The sequence below is a fragment of the Pinus tabuliformis genome, chromosome 1_1 (assembly GCF_031772625.1).
Source record: "Pinus tabuliformis cultivar Carrire ecotype Pingquan chromosome 1_1, CPIR1, whole genome shotgun sequence".
NCBI classification, from domain to species: domain Eukaryota; kingdom Viridiplantae; phylum Streptophyta; class Pinopsida; order Pinales; family Pinaceae; genus Pinus; species Pinus tabuliformis.
Window position 1 is genome coordinate 198,668,924 of NC_142297.1, and position 16,979 is coordinate 198,685,902.

General features: G+C 41.9%; 1 long non-coding RNA gene across 1 annotated transcript in view; it reads right to left on the minus strand.

Annotated features, from left to right (window-relative positions):
• The window catches only part of LOC149212206 (uncharacterized), a 288,442-nt gene that overhangs the window by 119,844 nt on the left and 151,619 nt on the right, over positions 1-16,979 (minus strand). The window lies entirely within an intron of this gene.

The following is a 16,979-nucleotide window of genomic DNA, read 5'->3' on the forward strand; positions in this document are numbered from 1 at the left end:
GAATAGTGGTAAGCGGGTTCCCCGCACCGCTTTTGCTGGTGAGTGGTATTGGGGAGGGGGGCTCCGAACAACCCCGGCGGTTGACATGCGTCCAGGGTATCGAGCGGGAAACCACTTTCCCCGGACGCTAAAGTTCGGCAGGTCGGGGGACGAAAATGACCGCCCACCGTTAGATCTGGGCGGCGGAGATCGGACGGCTGACGGGTCCTCTGACGGATCGTGCAAGTTGGGGGGGGTCCCGCCGGCCCATTAAAATATTCAATTAAATATTTGGGCGGAGAACTATAGGAAAGTGGGTTTTTCATGTATTTTGGGATTTTTTCGGGTTTTCAAGGGTTTTTGAAGGGATTTTTCAAGAGAAAGGGGTTTATAGGGGTGATTTTAGCAAGGGAAACAGGGGTTTTTGTTTTTTGAGCAGAGGGATGGTGATGGCTGAGGGAAGAGGTTGCTGCTCATAACCAGAGGTTAGAGCAGCTCCAAGACAGGGTTGACCATAGTCCCAGATGGACTAAAGTCTCCCTTGACCATTTATTTGGCTATAGTGCCAAGAGGAGGATATGTACATAGTGCTGGGATTTATACACCTTAGTGTTATTTATAGTAGGGAAAGGGCGACATAGGGGATTTAGATAGTAGAGTTAGTGGTTAAGATGTATGAGAGGGTAAATGAAGGGGAAACCACTAAGTTTATTTGAAATTTACTTAGCTTAGGGAGTAGATCAAAATGAAAAGAATTTTACACAGGAAATGTGGCTTTTAAATGAACAAGAATCATCATAAAACCTCAGACATTTCTCATCAATCTCCATGGATGAAGGGATGTTAGTAATAAGAGTGGAAGGGGAAATTGGGGAATTAGACATGCTCCTTTGCCTTGCTTTTCTTATTTAACCAGCAAGATTCAATCTGCAATGAATACCACTTCTGCAACCCCATCTACTTACCCAGCTACTGTGCCTAGCATTTTTTATTTCTTCTTGGAGGGTGCACTTGGACTTGCAGACCCTTACTTGCCTTTTCTTTTATTTGGCTTTTTCTTTTGTTTTTTTATCTACTTCTACCCTTATTTCTTCCAAGGTCCCAGATTAAGCTGTTGGGAGCCTTTTCTTCTCTACCTGAACTACTTGTCTGCCAAGATTAAACGGTTTGGACAGACTTCCTTCTCTAATCTACAATTGCAAATTTAAACCATGGAATGATCCAGATTAGACTGTTGGACCATCCATCAAAATTTTAAGTCCATACCAAGCTATAAGCACAGATTGGATTCTTTTGGAAATATGTGATCTTTGAATCATCAAAGCAGAGCATATTTGGACCTTTCATAGCCAATCATGAAATATGAAACCTATTGGTATAGGTAGCTAATAGTGGCTCCACATGGTGATGGTGTTTCATTTGAAAGACCAAGAATAGCAGGTCAGATTGCCTTGCTCCTTGATTGCTCTTGCCCATCTTGTATTTTGCTACTTTGAAGTGCCAAAATTTTGTGCTTTTCTTCTTGGTAGACCTCTGATTCTATTTACCTTTTGCTGACAGTCAATAAACTAGGAAAACTGCATTTTTACAATCTAAACAGAAAATAATATATATCTGCATATATACAAGGGGACCTTAGGCTATACTCATGGGTAATAGTCAAAATAATGCTTCAGCATCCTGCCATTGACAGGACCTTCATCCAAGTCAGTTTCATTGAGACTTTTTAGGAAGTAAGTGTTGTTACCTTGCACTGCTTGGACAGCAAATGGTCCTCTCCATAAGGAATCAAATTTTCCATGTTTTCCTTTGTCTTCTCTTCTTGCATCCCACTTGAGGACTTTATCTCCCACACTGAAATCTTCTGCCTTAGTTCTTCTATCAAAAGCCTTCTTTAATTTTTCTTGTAGAACTTGAACTCTGCTGAAAACTTGATCTCTGGTTTGCTGCAGACATATGATTTGATTGATTCTTCTTTGCATATCATTTGGTTCAGCTTGGCTTTCTTGAAGAAGCTTCATAACAGGCACTCCTAATGATGAGGGGAACTTGGCCTCTAATCCATAAACCAACTCATATGGGCTGGTCCCAATTGATCTTTTGGTTGTTAGTCTATCTGCCCATAGGGCATTCACAAGCTTCTTATGCCAATTCTTTTTGTTCTCTTCTAGTACTTTCTTTATGATGTTTACCAGACTTTTATTTGATGACTCAGCAAGGCCATTTCCTTGGGGATAGTTTGGCAGTGGAATGGCCCAGAGTGATGTGAAATTTATGGCAGAAGTTCACCATTTTCTTGGATCTGAAAGCAGCAGCATTGTCTGTGATTATTTTGTCAGGACAGCCAAATCTAGCCAATATGTTGTTCTCCAAGAACTGAATAATTATTGAATCATTTGCTTGTCTGCATGGGGCAGCTTCAATCCACTTAGTGAAGTAGTCTGTGGCTGTTAAGATCCATCTGTGTTGGCCTGAAGATGAGGGATGAATTTCCCCAATGAAGTCCAATCCCCATTGTTGAAAAGGTCTCTCTGTTGCAATAGGCCTTAAAGGAAGTGGCAGCAACTGTCTCTTTCCCTCAAACACTTGACATTTATGACATGAGGTGATGAATTTCTTGACATCAGAGAACATGGTGGGCCAGTAGTATCCAGCCCTTAGTATCTTGTCCACAGTGGACTTCCAGTACAAGTGTCCACCACAGTCACCTGCATGAAATTCTTTTATGATATTGTCAGTTTCATTTTCAATTAAACAGTGCAGCAATATACCTTCATGGTTTTTCCAAAGCAGATTGCCATCCATCACACAAAATCTTGAGGTTCTCATTTTTAAGAATCTACACTTAGTTTTGGACAGTCCTGGGGGAGCACACAGGTTTTGTAACACATAACAGATATCAGAATACCAGGGGGATTGTTCAAAGGCTACATTGATCTTTGGAGTCGCCAGCTCCGGTTCACTGTCCAGCTGGTTAATGTTTAAGGCTTGAAAATTTGTTTCTGTCATTAATTTAGCCAAGCCTTGCCCTTTTATTAGTTTTGTAGGTTTTATCTCAATGTCAAATTCCAAGATGCTGGCAATCCATTTTCCTCTTCTGCCCTCTAAATTCTCTTGGGTGAGAATGTCTTTGACAATAGGACTTGGCACATATGCTTTAACATGGGAATAAAGGATATAAATCCTAAAGTCTTTAATGGCTTTGACTAAAGCATAAGCTTGCTTTTCCATGATTTGATACTTTAAAGGTGCATCTCTAAGAGCTTTGCTAAAGAAAGCAATTGGCTTCTCATTTCCTTGGTCATCTTTTTGCAATAAAACAGCAGCAATAGTATGCTGGGAGGCAAAAGAGAAAATGATAAATTCTCTGTCAAACTGAGGATTGGTCAACACTGGGGTTTGGGTAAGGGCCAATTTTATACTTTCAAAGGCTTGATTGGCTTCAACAGTCCATTTTACTTTTGAATCTTTCTTTAGCATGTTATTTAATAATCTGATTAGTTCTGCTAAATTTGGGATAAACCTTCTTAAGAAATTGATTTTTCCCAAGAATCCTTGCAACTCTTTGACATTTCTTGGGTGGGGCATTTGTAGGATAGCCTGTATTCTATCTGGGTCAATTCTAATACCATCTTTAGAAATGATGTGGCCCAATAGCTTACCTTCTTCTAAACCAAACAGGGATTTCTTGGGATTCAAGGAGATTCCATATTTTCTGCATTTTAGGAAGATCTGTCTCAGATGTCTTATATGTTCTTGGTCTGATTTTGAGAAAGGTGTAAGGTCATCTAGGTAAATGACTAAAAAGTCATGAATCTCCTTGGCAAAGGCAATATCCATGGCTCTTTGAAAAGTTGCCCCTGCGTTTTTCAATCCAAAAGGCATCTTTACATATTTGAAAGTTCCCCATGGGGTTGTAAATGCTGTTTTGTCCTGATCATCAGGGTGAACTAAGATCTGGTTGAAACCTGAGAATCCATCAAGTAGCGAAATTCTGGAAGCCCCCACTACTCTCTGCAAAATGTGATCCATCTTGGGTAAGGGGTAATTGTCTTTGAGGGATACTTGGTTCAGATTCCTCAAATCCACACACAGCCTAATTTCACCTGTCTTCTTTCTTGTAGGGACTAAGTTGGAGATCCATTCAGAGAATCTGATTGGTGCTATGATGCCTGCCTTGAACATTTTTTGTACCTCTTGTTCCATTGCTGGGAGAAGCATAGGATTGATTCTCCTCAGTTTTTGTTTAAAGGGCTTTTGATCAGGTTTGAGAGGGATAGTGTGCTGGATTACAGAGGTGTCATAGGACTTTAGGTCCTCATAGCTCCATGCAAAAACATCCTGGAACTCTTTGAAGAGGTCAATGTATTTGGCTTTTGGTCAGGAGGTAAGGAAGCAGATAATTTAATTATCTTGGGCTTCTCACTTGTACCTATGTTGCACTCTTCAATGGCTGCATTTAAGGGCTGCATTTTTGGTTTTCTAGGGATGTCATTTGAGTCAAAGATGTCTTCTAGTGGAGTTAGGCCCGTTGGTAGAAAATTGTCTTTCAGCTCAATGATTTCAGTTTCAGCATTGGCCACCTCTTCATAGTTAAGTTGTTGAATTTGCTGAATGTTTTCCTTGTTGAAAATGGTTGGACTCAGCATTAGTTTTGCAGTTCTAGGTGATATTGGGTGAGCAATCTGTTGAAACTGTATTTGTGATGGACTTGCTCCATCGAATATTTGTGATTGACTTTCTGTCTCAAGTATTTGTGATTGACTTGCTGTCTCAAGTATTTGTGATTGACTTGCTGTATCAGTGTCAATATTTAGTCCTGCAAATTCTTGCTGCAGAGTTAAAAAATGGTTTATTTGCTTGTCATCCTCAAATACTTGCCAATCATTGACATTGTTTGGAATGGAGGGTCTGTGTTTTACCTCAGCTGTAAAACAATGGTGTGGCTCAAAGGGCAACTTGCAGGTACTTGCAAAGGTGGCTAAACTATGAGCATGTAGATTGTGGGTTCTGGGAATTTTAGTAATTTGGAATTCAGAGAAAAAGTTTAGCACCTCAGCAACAACAGACCTATAAGTCCTTAGTCTTTTGTCATTGGTGACAAAGTTTCCCTTCACTTGTTGGATAACTAAATCTGAATCACCCATGATTGAAACCCTGGCAGCTTGCAAGAACTTTACCAACTTGAGTCCTAGTAAAAGAGCTTCATATTCTGCCATGTTATTAGTACATCTGAAATTCAATCTATAGGCTCTGCCTTCTGCATGACTATTTTCTTTATTGTGTACCCAAACTCCAGCTCCTGCCCCTAATTTGTTAACTGAGCCATCAAATTCAAGGAACCATAGAATATCCTGTTGGAAAGGAGTTTTGATGATCTGTTCATGGGCTGGCAATGTGAGTAGCAGTTGTGGTTTTTTCTCTAGCTTGTCTTCTAGGACAGTCTCATCATTTGATTGGATGTTCTTGACAACTAGGGCAGCAGTAACATCCAGTGTTTGATTGGCTGTTGTTTCATGGGTGATAATACTTTCATTTGAATCTTCCTCTTGTATGAATATCTTGGTTTCAACCTCATCTCTTAGGGGAGTTGTGGTGTCATTGAAGAGAATGTATGAGTCTATGTCTGAATGGACAACATATATGGGAAAGTTTTGAGGCTTTTCTTCACTGCTGACCATGTATTTCATAAGTGTTTCTCTGTACATCTTTTTGGTTGCCCAAAAACAGAGATGGTGGCATATGACATGTCTAATTGTAGGGAACCTTGGAGTTTAGCTCCCCATGATCTTGATAACAGCATCCCATACTTAGGTGGGATATCAGCAACTACCACATCCATTAGGATTGTCTTGTTTGGGTATTGAACCAGAGACACACATAAGTCTTTTATGAGACCTAAACACTTGACTTGGCTGGAGTCAAAGGAAAACAGATCCTTATATGGTCTTGTTATGTCTAAATTCAATCTCTCCATGACTGCTTTTGGCATGAGATTGTGAGAGGCACCTGAGTCAAACATTGCATTATGTAATATTTTATCATGAATATGTAAACTGACATAGAAAGGTAATACCCCTGTGACTATCGTTTTTCCATCCACTTCTGGACCAAACAGGAGTTCTGGGGTGTCATCCATCACATTGACATCATCTTTGTTACTAGTGAGTTGAAGGGACCTTTTGATCTGTAGTTTATAGATGTCATGCTTGGCAAGTTCTAAGAGAGGAATTGCTATCTTTAATTTGCCAATTTCTGTTTCTAGATCAAAAGGTTTTTCAGATTGGGTCTTGGGGTTATAGGTGACAGTTCTTTCCTTGTTCATTATATCTTCTTCTTGATTTTTGTCTTGACTTTGGGACTTATCCTTTTTACTCATCTCTTGAGGAGAAAGAGTTGAATAAGGATGAGCAGGGGGGGTGACCATAGGCTACTGTTTTGGGGACAGTGGTTCAGTGATCTCTTCAACAATCACTTCTTCTGTAGGTGAATTTATTTTGTCATTAGGTTCTGTGACTATAACTCTTTCAGGCTGCTGATTATCCTTTTTCTTTTCAGGCTGGTTAACATTCACAGTTCTGCTCCTCAGCTTGTATTGTTTATGGACTTCATAAACAGCAGTGTCATAGCCTTGTTTGAAGTCAAAGGATTCACCTGACTTAGTTTGGAACAGTTTGATTTCATCATCCTCATGATCTTCTTGTGTTAGGAAAACTTGGCTTTCCCCATCTAGACCCAATAAATTAATCTCAGGATCTTCATTGGGCTCAGCTGATGTGGAAGTTTCTGCATAATTTTCTTGGAAAGGGGGTCTTATATCTTGATCAGCACTGGTTTTACCAACGCCTGGGTTTTGAGTTCTCCTAAAATTTGGATTCCTAGGAGGGTTGTTTTGTGGTGCTTCCCATGATGATTTTCTTTCAACCGATTCCACTCTATCACCTAATCTTTTCATTCCATTTAGTATGGCATCAAGCTTTTGATCAAAGGCAGAGGGTTCCTCTTTGAAAACAGTTCTCTTTTCCAACCTTGCCCTGTTTCTTTTGGCAATCAGGTTGGCTTCCACTGTGACAGCAACCCTTTGGGCCTCTTCAAGGGATTGACAGTCTCTTTCCTTCAACTGATAGGCCATGTCAGGGTCAAAACCATCAGGGAATTTGTACAAGGCTAAATCAGGAGGAGGCCTTAAATTTTGTGGAATTGAGTTATATACATTGTTAAATCTTGCACAATACTCCAAAACAGTCTCCTGGGGACCTCTTTTGATAGTGTCATATTCCCCAAGTATGTGCAGAGGATCTTTCTTCTTCTCCCATCTACTAGTAAAGGCTTGATACAGTTCAGCAGGAGTTGTAATGGAGTTTGCATTCAGGGATCTAAACCAAGTTCTTACATCCCCAGTTAGGCTTTGAACAAACATCCTCATTCTGACACTGTCATCATCTATTTCATAGGTCTCAAAATGGTCTTGCATCCTCTTGGCATGCTGGGCAGCTGTCAGAGGGCCATTGGAGTCAAAATATGAAATTTTGGTTTGGTAATCTTGGGGTAGAGCTGCAGCATTAGCTGGTATCTGCAAGGGTGCATATCTGTTAGCCATATTTACAGGATTTAGAGGATTAACAGGGGCAGCTGGGATAATAGGAACAGTGGGTATCACAGGGGTAACAAGTAGGGGTGAACCTAGAATGTTGGTCAAGGGGATATGTGCAGTGGATGAAGATGTGAGAGGAGGACTTTGAGATGTGGATGGTGAACTAGGGGAACTAGGGGTAGACCGGAAAAGGACCTTGCATGGGGTAGATATAAGGCTAGGATGATCTGAATCTGAGGTTAAATCAGCAGGCTGCTCCTGCTTTTGCTGCCTCCTAATGTTTCTTGGGATGGTATTTGGATTATCAACAATGATAGGTGGATTAGGGTCAGGATTTGCCCTAGTATGCCGTGGATTTTTCTTAGGAACCAGTTTCTAACTGTTTTTAGGATTTTGTAGGAAATTTTTATATCTAAAAGGACTGGATGAAGATTTTGGAATGGCTATATATTCTCAGAGCTAAGATGAAGATTCCCTAAAAAAGCTCCTCCCTAAAGCTGTTAATGTGATACAGAAATAGATTAAAGGCCTCTTGACTTATTTCAGGCTTGATAGTAGCTATGGAAGATATATAGTAATTGAAAAACCTCAAGCAATCCCCAGTGGAGTCGCCAATTATGTTAACACCCAGGTTGTTCCCTATGACTCCCAAGGGAATACGGCCGGGGTAACCACTAACCAATATTTTGATCACAGTTTCTAGCCAAACTGCAATCAGAGAGGGCTCTCTCTTTATGATTTGTCTCTGTTATGATGGTGTTTTAGGCTAGCTATAAGTTCGGGTCTGTTTTGATTTTTTGCTTGGATGATAATTTCAGTCTAGGTTCTTTATGCAATTTACGAAAAGTTCTAGTCCATTGGGCTATGGAGTCAGTGGTCCTTTAGATGCTTGATGTGCTGCTGTGATACTGTAGTGATGTTGCAGAGCCAGATTAGTGTCTGAGAAATAACATTTGTAATAGTGATGGAATGGAGTGTATCCAGTTAGGGCAAGGCAATTAAGAATCTTGCAGTTTAACTGTTGGAGTAAGACAGTGAGAATATCGACCCAGAAGCATTTAAGAATTTCTAAGTGATATTCATACATATAGAATTAACAGACACATGAGCAATTAAGAATTCATGTACATATTTAACCCTGAAGACAAACATTTACAGCAGAAAAAATTGAGCACAAGGTGTAATAGAACAAATCTTGTACTATTCTTTCTTTTTTACTGCTAGCTTAGCGTGAAGTAAGTATGATTTGATAAACATAAGAAAACAAGAACAGAGTTTTGAAGAAAACTTGTTATTTCGTCAAACAGCACAGGAATTCTGCATCAACACATGGAGCATCCTCCAGACATCAAATAATTTCAGGAAATCACTGAGCTCATCCAGCCCTTTGTATTAGATAATTGAAAGTGTACAATACAAGTGTTCTCATAGAGAAAATTACCAACCCTTTGTGAGTTACTCAGGGGAGTTTATATACAAAAATTTACATCAAAATATCAACGAAATGAGTTATTATCTCATTTATGATATGCTAATCTCCGAAGTGCAGTAGCTGAAGGAGTGAATGCAGCCGAAATTCCTTTATGCTTCAGCTGTCAAAAAGTCAGAAGATATTTGGTCTTTATGGCTGTTAGAGTCGGTTGGAGATGCGCTGTTCAAAATTTGGCTAGCTGTCATATTCTTATGTGATGAGTCATTACTCAGCTGCTTTTAAATGCTAACCTTTTCTGCTGTTTGTCTTCTAGTGACCTGGAGCTGGCAGTGAGTAAACAGCTGGACTTACCGTGGCAAAATCTGAAGCATAAACTGCCACCAATCCTCCTTAGGCATTTGATGCCTTCGTATTTTAATCAATGTTTCCTCTGCCTCTGTATGTTTGTAAAGATTGGGAGGAGTCTCAAACAGGTGATTCACCTCATTCTCAATGTAGAACATGCCTTCAAGTTTTTCATATAAACTCTGTCCTGTAGGAGGCCCTGCTGGTTCAGATGTACTGCCAGATGCAATAATCTGATTTTCAATAGTGGTTGCCATTCTATTGGCCATTTGATCTAGGGAGATCAGCTTTCCTGCACCACTTAGCAAGCTGGGCAGGCCTTTTGCTTGCAGCACTCCCATTTTGGCCTTGTATTCCTCCACATCTGCTTGCATTTCAAAAAACTTCCTCTCTACTGTTTGTATATAGTTTCTTAGAGTTAGTGCTTTCTTGGCAGAGAGGACAGCTTCTGTTCTGTTGGGAATGCCTATGGCTGCTAGTTCTTCCCTTTCCTGTCTATTGAGGAAGTCTATCATCCTGTTGGCCTGTTCTGTTTTGTTACCTAGTACTGTCTTGGCCCTCTGAATTTCTGCTTGTGCTTGGCCCATCAACTCCACCTGCTCATGTATTATTTTTATTGACCTCCACTGCTGTTTGATGGATTGGCCAATTTTAGCCCATAGGATTCTCTTTATGTCAGCCATAGGTGTCTCTAGATTTAGCTCCTTTTCTAAGGCCTTTATCTTGTCTCTTTGGGCCTTAATTTCTCTGCCCTGTTCTGCTACAGTCATTTTGTAGTTGGTATACTTGGAGTCCAGTTCTGCCAATTTTTCCTTGGCCTTCTTTATTTCGTCTGCTTGGAGCTCCATTTCTTTGACGGCCTTGGTCAATTCTTCTACACTTGGACTCGTATCTGGGGCTGTTGCTATTCCTGCTGCTTCTGTTGTAGGGGGCACTGCTGCCCCTGAAGTTGCTGTTGTTGTTGATGTAGTTGGAGGAGCTTGGGAAGTGGAATCTACTTGTTTTTCCTGTAATATTCCTTCCAACTCTTTCTCCAGTTCCCTAATCCTTTGGTCTTGCTGCGTTAGGAGGTCTAGCTGGTCCTCAGCCCGTTTTTGCTTTTGGAGTTCTGCTGTTTAAGGGTGCTCTGTGGGCTGCAGCTTAAACCTCTTCTTCATTGCGTTCAAGTCATCATCCTTTTTCTTCAGGAGGGCCTTTATACCCGTTGGATCACTAGGATCATGTCCTAGATCGATGATGATCTCCTCCAGGGACTTTATCCTGTTGTCTTTGGCTTGGGATGACAATCTCTCAAAATCCAACTGGGTGTTGGTGTTTTTTAGAGACTCCATTAGCTCATGGGCCAAGGTGGCCTTCTCTATTAGGGTCGTATAGACCATCTCTCCAGTTTTCCTGTGGAGTTCAATCTGGTCCATGGGATGTATATCCCTGGCTAGGACCTCCACCCTTGTCTTTATGAAATCTGCAGGTGTCTTAAGCTCCAGCCCCATTGGCTTGAAGTGGCTCAGGAGCAGTCTCTCCTCCTGAATGTCATACACTGACAATAGTCTCTCTTGTTGGGCTGGTGTTGCATCTACGAATTGCTTGTAGACCTCGGCCCTTAGCAGCTCATTTTGAGCTTTTATCTGTTTGAAAGAAGCGTTGGTGCTTTTGGGCTTCTTGGCCAGCTGGGAAGAGGAGGACACCTCTAAGCCATGTTGTAAAGTTTTCTCCTACTGAAAGGAGCTTGTACCTGTGTGTTGACTACCCTCCTTGTCTTTTCTTTCACTCTCAAAGACATCATCAGTAATGTCTTCTACCTCTGGGGAGTCTACTCTTTTCCTTTTGGCTTCTAGCTGGTGGGAGGATCCACTGAGAGGAGTGGACTCTTCTCTATCTCTTTTAGTTCCCTTGTCCTCATGTGCTAGGGTCTGTAAGATTGGAGCAGTTACTGGCTCTTTTTGCGGAGGTGGGATTTGCAGTGTTGGAGCTGCTGGTAGCTGAGTCTGTGGAGGGACATTTTTCCCTTATTGTTGTTCTTGTTGCTGCCCTGTTTGCTGCTCTGCTCCAGGGGCAGGCTTTTCTTTTGTTACCTCCTCTTCTGTGCCCATTATACCCTTGCCTTTATCTATCACTGGTGCTGATGTAGAAGGTGCCTGTGGTGCAGTCTTTGTAGCCGAGGTCCCTTCTCCTATTGAATAAGGCGGTCTGAAAGGTACCTGCTACACATAGTCTAGGTCAATAGTCTTTTCAAGCTCCCTCCTACTCTTTAGCATTCTTTCTTCCTCAGTTAGATTTTCTACTAGAGTGTCCATCTGCCATTCTTGTAGGTTGGCATATTTTTCAATGTGAGAGTACTGGCAATGTTTAATGCCTATCAGCCTATACTTGTTTCTTCTGGCAGTGATGAAACCTTGAGGGTCATAGTGGACCCACCGAAAACTATAGGATAACTTGTATTTATCCTTGAGGATTAGGTCTGCCTCTTCCCACCCTTCCTTTTTGTTCATGATGAAGGGGCCTAACTCATCTTTGAACTTGAGGTGGGCCTTCTTTTTGGCATTGTGGAAATGGGTGAGGTCTGACTGAATCAACTGCCTGTAATATTCTAAGGCAAATAGCCTCATTGGTACATATTTTGGGAGCTTGTATGGACAGAGCTCACAGCCATAGATCCTAATGACAGTATGGTTCTCATATAGGTACCAGTCACCTATTTTATATTTTCTAGAAAGCTGCAGGGCTTTCTTTATCTCATTTGATACCCTGGGAGGAGGGGACTTCATCAACAGGCAAGAGACTGGGTAAACAAATTGGTCAACAAATTCACAGTAAGTATAGGGTGAGTTTGTGACTTTATGAAAGACAGAGGTCCAGAAGATAACAGATCTTCTGTCCCCTTTGTGATCCAGCCTTCTGATGTAGCATGGGAAGGCTTTAGAGTGGTAGTACATGAATAGGTGGTAAATATAGGCTGAGTACCTAAAGACCCCTTGCTTGTCCACCTTGCATAGCTGATCATGAATCTTATTGGCAATAAATTTAGCAAAGTTATATTTCCTGGCAGGGGGTTGGCGTGGGCTATATGCAGATAGCAACACCATCATCATTTTGTCCACATGCTCACTGTTTTTGTATCCCAGCACATAGGCAATCATGTCCAGTAAAAGCCTGCCTATATCATTGAAATGGATACCCAGGTAGGGAGGTGGCTCTGTAGACTGGCATTCAGGTCTCATGAAATCTCTGGTGACCCTTTGAATTTCCTCACTGGTCATCCTTTCACCAGTCTCTATCAAATAGCTCAAGGAAAATGGGATTAGTAATTTTGTCTAATCAAAGTGTAACATCTTGTTGATAGACTCAGCATTAATGTACAAAAGGATTCTTCCAGATGGAGTGCTAACCGTTCTGTGCTGCTCATTATAGTTTTCAGCACATAGGTGAATGATCTCAGGGAAGATATTTACAGCTGGGAGACAATAATATGGTAGGTTTGACTCCCATATCCCATGTGTGCCATGACCATCCTTATAGTCTTCTCTCAACTGACTGAAAGTTTGCAAGAAGTCCCTGTTGCCCTCAAAGTCTTCAATAAGACAGTCTTTGTCAACCAATGGAAAGGCCTCCAGCTCTCTATTTGTTGGGTTTAATGGAGCTACACTGAGGGATGAGGATGCAGAAGCAACCATTGTAACTTGATTTGAAATGAGGTGATGGTAATTGATAGACCAAGTCTGAAGTGTCTTTCTTAGTGAAAATGCAAGTTGGTCTGTGCAGTTTGCTGCAACCTCTCAGGGATGTGAACTGCCAAGGGTAAGTTGCAGATGTAATGAAGTTTCTTTTGGTAAGAATGCAGCTGGCCCGTACTCGGCAAAAGGGAACAATGCCGAGCACCCTGAGGATAATTTTACAATTTCAACCCGTGGAATGGCCGCTCTAATGTTGAATTATAGTTCAGGGGTGGTGCAGAATGCTTGGGCTTACTTTTAGGTAACAGGCAGAGTTGAATTTAGGATTTTTACCAGTTTTTTAATGGTGAATTTACAGAGAACTGGAATGCATGGGCAAAGTGGGGAAAACTGGTGAAATACCTGGAAAAACTAGCTTGGAAGCCTGCGGACCGAGCTGTGGAGGTTTAATGCCGTCGAATTCTGGACTTGTAGTGGTTGAATTGTCGAATTTGATGGCTGGGGACAGATTTCGCGGCAGCAGGTTGACAACGGCTACTTCTTTTGTGCGTGAAAATGACCGAAAACAGCTCATTTGGTCGTTTATAACGTTAAATTTGGAAAAAGTATGCATTTGGCGCTTTTCCGCCGATGATGTCAGCATGACGTCATGGCGAGGCCCAGGTACGGAGGTGACGTGGCTGCTGAGGTGTGAGCCAGGGTGGCAGGACACAGTGGCGGTTGAATAGGTGGCAGGGGTATGTGGAGGATCACATGGCGCGGGGTAGGCGAAAGGTACTACGTCAGGATGACGCAATGCTGACATAGAGGACGGCGGTTTGGAATAGTGGTAAGCGGGTTCCCCGCACCGCTTTTGCTGGTGAGTGGTATTGGGGAGGGGGGCTCCGAACAACCCCGACGGTTGATACGCGTCCAGGGTATGGAGCGGGAAACCACTTTCCCCAGACGCTAAAGTTCGGCAGGTCGGGGGACGAAAATGACCGCCCACCGTTAGATCTAGGCGGCGGAGATCGGACGGCTGGCGGGTCCTCCGATGGATCGTGCAAGTTGGGGGGGGGTCCCGCCGGCCCATTAAAATATTCAATTAAATATTTGGGCGGAGAACTATAGGAAAGTGGGTTTTTCATGTATTTTGGGATTTTTTCGGGTTTTCAAGGGTTTTTTCAAGAGAAAGGGGTTTATAGGGGTGATTTTAGCAAGGGAAACAAGGGTTTTTGTTTTTTGAGCAGAGGGATGGTGATGGCTGAGGGAAGAGGTTGCTGCTCATAACCAGAGGTTAGAGCAGCTCCAAGACAGGGTTGACCACAGTCCCAGATGGACTAAAGTCTCCCTTGACCATTTATTTGGCTATAGTGCCAAGAGGAGGATATGTACATAGTGTTGGGATTTATACACCTTAGTGTTATTTATAGTAGGGAAAGGGGGACATAGGGGATTTAGATAGGAGAGTTAGTGGTTAAGATGTATGAGAGGGTAAATGAAGGGGAAACCACTAAGTTTATTTGAAATTTACTTAGCTTAGGGATTAGATCAAAATGAAAAGAATTTTACACAGGAAATGTGGCTTTTAAATGAACAAGAATCATCATAAAACCTCAGACATTTCTCATCAATCTCCATGGATGAAGGGATGTTAGTAATAAAAGTGGAAGGGGAAATTGGGGAATTTAGACATGCTCCTTTGCCTTGCTTTTCTTATTTAACCGGCAAGATTCAATCTGCAATGAATACCACTTCTGCAACCCCATCTACTTACCCAGCTACTGTGCCTAGCATTTTTTATTTCTTCTTGGTGGGTGCACTTGGACTTGCAGACCCTTACTTGCCTTTTCTTTTATTTGGCTTTTTCTTTTGTTTTTTTATCTACTTCTACCCTTATTTCTTCCAAGGTCCTAGATTAAGTTGTTGGGAGCCTTTTCTTCTCTACCTGAACTACTTGTCTGCCAAGATTAAACGGTTTGGAAAGACTTCCTTCTCTAATCTACAACTGCAAATTTAAACCATGGAATGATCCAGATTAGACTGTTGGACCATCCATCAAAATTTTAAGTCCATACCAAGCTATAAGCACAGATTGGATTCTTTTGGAAATATGTGATCTTTGAATCATCAAAGCAGAGCATATTTGGACCTTTCATAGCCAATCATGAAATATGAAACCTATTGGTATAGGTAGCTAACAGGACTGGTCCCCTCGTTTGCACAATTTGGGAGCATCAACCTCTGATAGCCATGTTGAATGCTTACCGTCAACCAGCGAAAGTGAAGGTTCAAGACAAAAGGGGGGAGAAAGATCCCCCTGCAGACTGTGTGAAGGCGATCACGCCATCCATCGTTGTCCCTTCTTAGACGAAGCAAAGAGAGTTTTGGAAGATCACCCGGTTTCACCGTTGAGACTTCCTCCTGGATACAAAAAACTCGTGCTAAGTCCTTCGTTGGTTGAAAATACAGCTGGTCTGCTCAAGTGGTCAGCTGAAACGTCAGTCATTGAAAATGAACCTACTGAATCCAGACCAAACGAAAGTCTAAAGGGAGATACAGCAGTTGACCCGGTTCTTCCTTCAGAGGTTTCATCCTCAAATGACACCGTCACTGAAGATTCATCTTCAAATGACACCCTCACTAAAGAGAATAAGGATGACACCATCCAGATTCTTTTCATCAACACAGATTTTGATGAGCATAAGGGCAATGCGCCCATTCCTTTATCGCAGGAAGGAACATCGTCAGGATCATATCCGGCCGTGTATTTGGTCCCACCGCCAAGCAACCTGGTTTTGTCCTTTGATTGGAACCAACTAGGCAGACCTCGTTTGCCAGCCAGTATACCATTCAGAATCATAGTCCAACTTTATAGAATGGTAATGGTTGGCACTATCATTGATGAAGGGGCATCTGTGAGTATCCTTTCCTCTATTGCTTGGAAAGCACTGGGTTCCCCGACGCTTTTTCCTGAGATAAGAAATCTCTCGGGTTTTGATAAAGGAACCAGTCGACCATTAGGGATCCTCCCCAATGTGCCTGTTACATTGAAAGGGAAGACCGTTCAAATGAATGTGATGGTCGTTCAAGGACCCTTGGATTATAACCTACTCCTTGGACGAGACTATATATATTGCATGGGAGCTATAGTCTCCTCACTCTTTAGAGTAATGTGTTTTCCACACGAAGGAAGAATGGTCAAGCTCATAGACCAACTTTCATTTCCGGGATCACGCATCGCAAATAGTCATATACCAACCCTCAATGGTCTATTTACTCAAGAAATGTCTCCACCCCCAGTCCTCCTTCCCGATGAGTGCGAGTGATTCGGAAAGATGGGACTGGAACCCAGGGGGCATGCATCCTGGTCTGCTTCGGGCAGAGGAAACCTTGGGTATAAGGTAGAATTTCCGCGAAAGAATATGACTAGTCCGTACCCCGTCCGTGGATGGAAGAGGGGTTGTTCTAGAACAATATTCTTTTGTTAAGGTTACTTGTTTGACAAAGGTCATTCACCATTGTCTACTTCGGTAGGCAGTGCCGAGGAAATGTTTTCGTTTGATGGTGTTAACAAAACAATATTTGGGTAACCAGGAAGAGGCAAGCCTCACCCTTTAAAACAAATGTTTTATGGGATAAGTAGGGGTAGCCTTGAAATTGTATTTTATACCTGGGGGCATGCAAACCTTTTGGAGTGCAAGCTAGGAGCGGTTATTTATCTGTTTTTGGGATTAGCCGTTTCCGAACTTGCATAAAGAAAGGATGAGAAGGAGCATAGCTTATGTGAGGCGCAAGCTCTATAAAAATTGGAGTCTTACAGGAGACATTTCTTATATTATGACTGGTATATCGAGCAGTTTTACCGTGGAATTTATGCTCGTTAAAAAATAGAAAAGCGAGATCCGAGCAGTTTTAGCACATAGTTCATGCTCGTTAAAAAATAAACATAAGATCAAGCAATTTTACCGCGGAATTT